Genomic DNA, 4,685 nt, shown 5'->3' with positions numbered 1-4,685 from the left:
CGCGATACTACACTCATAAGAGTCTCTCTTGAGAATATTGTTGGAATACGAGTAGTCGTTCCTCTGATAATATCCGAAATATGGGATTATGACTATGGGAACCTTTTGTAGAACATGTTTGGCAGGTTTAAACCTTAGTACACTCCTTTTGGGTGGTTCTTAACCTAAACTCCATGCTCGTGACTTGCAACAAACCCTTGATTCATGGTTAATCCAATCAGGTATCCTTAATATCAATGAAACTCGGGTGTTGATAAGGTGTAAACCATAATCCACCAAAATGGGTGGTTGATATTAAGGATAACATGATCCATCCCATGACCTTTGTTTGGTGTGCTCTTAATTTCTCTCCAGATAGTGCAACCTGACAGATGTTCAAGCGGATCCATCAATTCTGATTGACATGCCTTTGCATTGCATAACATCATCTGCATATTTGCATCCAACATCTCATGCTTATTCATTTGCAGGGTATTCCCTTTCAAAACGGGGGTGCCTTAAAACTGAACAAGCAGTGCATCGCATACCATGCATATTAACCCTTGTCTGTTTTGCAGGTGTCACCGCAGTGTCTAATGTTTGTTCCCTGTATCAGGCAGTTATTGGTCCCAAGCAAGTTCACAGATACCCGACAAAGGAAAACCGTCCACGACTAGCAACGGACCAAGTACAGAAAGAGCTGGCTGATATGCGTGAAAGGATGGATCAGTTCATGACATTGTTGAATGGTATGGCAGCAGGCCAAGAAAAGCTGAGGGAATTGGTTGAGCAACCGAGGCCCAATCCAGATTTGGAGATACCAAATGCTGAGGGAAACCCTGGTAACCCTGGGGACGCTGATAACCCTGTGAACACTGGTAACGCGGGTAACGCAAATGCTGATGGAAACCCGGGTAATGTTGGCAACACAGGGAATGTTGGGAATGGTATTGGTGGAAGATACAATGTGAATCAAGGAATTCGGATTAACGGGCACCCCGTTATTGAAGATTGTCAGTATGATCAATTTTCTTTGCACGACGAAGCCCTCGAGACCACTCGCCGTATGGATGAGCTTGCTGAGAAGCTCAAATCTTTGGAGTCTCAAAATTCCTTAGGCTTTGATGTCACAAATCTTGGTCTGGTTCAGGGAGTAAGGATTTCTCACAAGTTCAAACCCCCTACTTTTGAGAAATACAACGGGGCTTCTTGCCTACGCACTCATCTCCAATCTTATCTGGGAAGGTTGGGAGCTCACACGGAAGATGAAAAGTTGTGGATGTACTATTTTGAAGACAGTCTAACTGGAGCTTCTCGTGAATGGTATTCTCATTTGTCTCGTACTACCATCAAGAGCTGGAAAGACTTGGCAGAGGCTTTCGTCAAGCAATATCAATACAACTTGGACATGGCTCCAAATCGGACCTTGTTGCAAGGTATGTCTCAGACTGCCAAGGAAACCTTTAGAGAGTATGCTCAGCGTTGGAGACAGATTGTTGCGTCCGTCCAACCCCCTATGTCTGAAAGGGAGATGGCGGACATGTTCATGAACACTCTTCAAGGCAATTATATTGAGAGATTGGTTGCTTGCCCTTCAATCAGCTTTGCAAAGATAGTAATTGCTGGAGAAAGAATCGAGAGTCTATTGAAGATGGGCCGAATTCAAGACAATAGTGCTTCCAACTCACCAGGTCCCAAGAGACCGTTTGCTGGTAACGGTCAGCGAAGAAAAGAAGGCGAGACAAGCGTTGTTTATGCCGGCAAAGGCAGGGGTAGAGGACGCCATAATTACTATCAAGATCAAGTGGCCGCAGTCACTATTCCAACACCTGTTCCTCAACCGCAATATCATCCGCAACAACAACCCAGGTACAACAATCAACAACAAGGAGGTAATCCGGGTCAGCAGAGACACTATCAACAACGTCCAAGGCAAACGGACCGGGTCATCGAGCCAATCCCAATGCCTTATTCAGTATTACTTCCCAAGCTGATTGACATGAATCTGGTTACATTGAGAACTCTGGCCCCACCAATCGATCCCAATAATTTGCCTAGAGGTTATGATGTCAACGCTAGATGTGCTTTTCACTCCAACGCACCTGGCCATACTACAGATAATTGCAAGGCTCTCTAGTTAAAGGTACAAGATTTGAGAGATGCCCAGGCTATCAATTTTGCTCTGGTGCCTAATGTTATCCACAACCCGATGCCGGCTCACGGCGGGCAGGGGATTAATGCTGTCGAAGTGGTTGAAGCTGGTAATGCCCAAGGCTGGGGCAAATTTGTGGAGCCAGTCATCAAAGAAGACAAGTTTGGATTGGGGTATGCTCCGGGATCTCAGAAGAATGAAACCGGTACTCTCTCCAGCGGGGGTTTGGTTTCTCCCCACATCGTCAATGCTGCAGATGAAGACAAGGCTGACAGCGACTGTGACTTAGATAGCTGGATTCGCCCGTGTGTCTCGGGAGAAAAGCTCGACAATTGGTCGTCTGAAAAAACCGTCCGGGTTACTCTACTGAAAGAGTGATTTTTATTGTTTTCCTTTATTACATGCATAATAAAGTCTTACACTTTGCCCAAGGTGTAATGGCTCATTTGTAGGGCCATCCATTTAGTTACGTTTCGCAATTATTTTTATCATCAATAAAGGACGGCTTTTGCAAACAATTTTGTGTTCTCTTTCGTTCAGTTTTTTTACTTTTTACAAAAAAAAATGGCAATGTTTCTTTTTTCGTTTTTCCTTTCTTTTAAAAAAAAATCTCTCATTCTAAGGTAAAGCATGATCCTCCATCATGCAGAGCCGACCACTCGGATCTCACTGCTAACGACACTGTTATGGCCAAGTATGACTTCGACAATCCTATTTATCAAGCCGAAGAAGGGGCTGAGGAAGATTGTGAATTGCCTGAAGGGTTAGCCAGATTGTTGAAACAGGAGGACCGAGCTATTACACCTTATCAGGAGGTGATTGAGATCGTCAACATCGGTACCGAAGACGACAAGAAAGAGATCAAGATCGGGGCCAGTCTACAGGCCGAGAGAAAAAAACCGTTGATCATGTACTTGACTGTGTTAGAAAGGTCAATGGGTTGTGTGCTCGGTCCTCAACTTCTAAAATGCATAACTCCTTCATCCCAAATCCAAATGAGGTCAAATTTGTGACCAAAATGAATAGGTTTGAAAGATATACAACTTTTATGAAGGAACCTTTCCCATTTGAAGTCCATGGAAAAAGTTATTCAAGGTGGAAGAAGTGAACATTTGACTTGGGACTTAGAAAATTTTCAAATATGTTTGATTTCCCAAACTTCCACCTCAAAGTTCATCATGATCCAAGCTTCAAATGAAAAAGTGTTCAAAATGAAATTTGTTCCCGTTGATCTCACCTTTCTAAAAAGTCCTAGAGAATCTCATTTGGCCAAAGGATGAAGGACTTGTGCATGGGTGCAACATGAAGAACCATTTGGTTGATTTCCACTTCCACTTTTCATACACGATTGCATGGCTTTGTAACATGATTTCAGCATGATCCTCACTCATTTTTGGACCTGACTACATCACTTGATGGGCCTATCACATGCCCATGCAAGCATGCAAGGGAATTTCTCAAAATTTGCCAAATTTGGAAGTGTGTGGAAATGAATCTCCTTGGCTATAAAGAACACCCGCATTGCCCAAGCTTTGAACCTACAATCCCAAACCCTCACCATTGAAGGATAATATTGAAGGTTTTCTTCGAAAATAGAGTTTCAAATCTCCATCTATTTTGAGATTGAAACTCCAAGATTCCAGACCTTTTTTTGATCCTAAACACTTCCAACAAGCATCTGAAGCAAGGCCAAGCACAAATTGGAATCAAGATCATGCCAATCTGAAGCTCCATTGAAGGTGAATTTTCATAATTTTCTTATCTTCTATTCTCCCTCAATTCTTCACCATTCTTTCTGATTTTTGGTTGTCTGAAGTCCTATCAATGTAGGCAAGAAGATTGAGTTTCTTTGAGGTCAAATCGAAGCAACTCAGTTCATGATCCTCAAAATTCAAATCCCTGATTATTTTCATATACTTGGAATTGGAGAAAATTGAGGCCAGATTCGTGCTCCTGAGCATTTTTCCTTCAAATTAGTGTATTCACTTTTCATTTTTCATTAGGTTTTGGTTGGACCAGTCTGGTGGTTCTCATCGGAGAAGAAGACCGGAGCTAGGGCTCCAGTGATGCGCTGGATCAATCCAGACCATCTGATCCGTTTGAAATGTTTTAATCCGACGCGTCCAATTTGATTACCAAGCCTATAGTGCATTGACTAAGGAATATCCTGGATTGTGCGTGCTTGGCCACAGATCTGCCACCTCAATTAATGAGGGAGATCTGATGGCCCTTCTTTTTTGGATTTTTTGATTTTTGTGTTTAATCTATTTATTTTGATTAATTTATATTGATTTCATTTTTAATCCAAAAAAATATGGGACTTTCACCAAAAACTTTAAATATTTTCCTCTTTCATTTTCTGAATTAGAATTATTTTTTGGATTAATTTTGATATTTTTCATGAAGTAATTTTTTGTGTGCATATTTTTATTTGTTTAAAAATACTTCTGACTTTTTAAAAATTATGATGTTTTTTGTATAAGGTCCTTTGACCTTGTTTGACCTAGGATAAATCTCTTGGCCATTTATTTGGTGTTTTGAAGAGGTTTTAGGT

This window comes from Lathyrus oleraceus, chromosome 1, assembly GCF_024323335.1.
Source record: "Lathyrus oleraceus cultivar Zhongwan6 chromosome 1, CAAS_Psat_ZW6_1.0, whole genome shotgun sequence".
Lineage (NCBI taxonomy): Eukaryota > Viridiplantae > Streptophyta > Magnoliopsida > Fabales > Fabaceae > Lathyrus > Lathyrus oleraceus.
The sequence above is the reverse complement of the archived record's forward strand: the minus strand, read 5'-3'. Positions refer to the sequence as shown.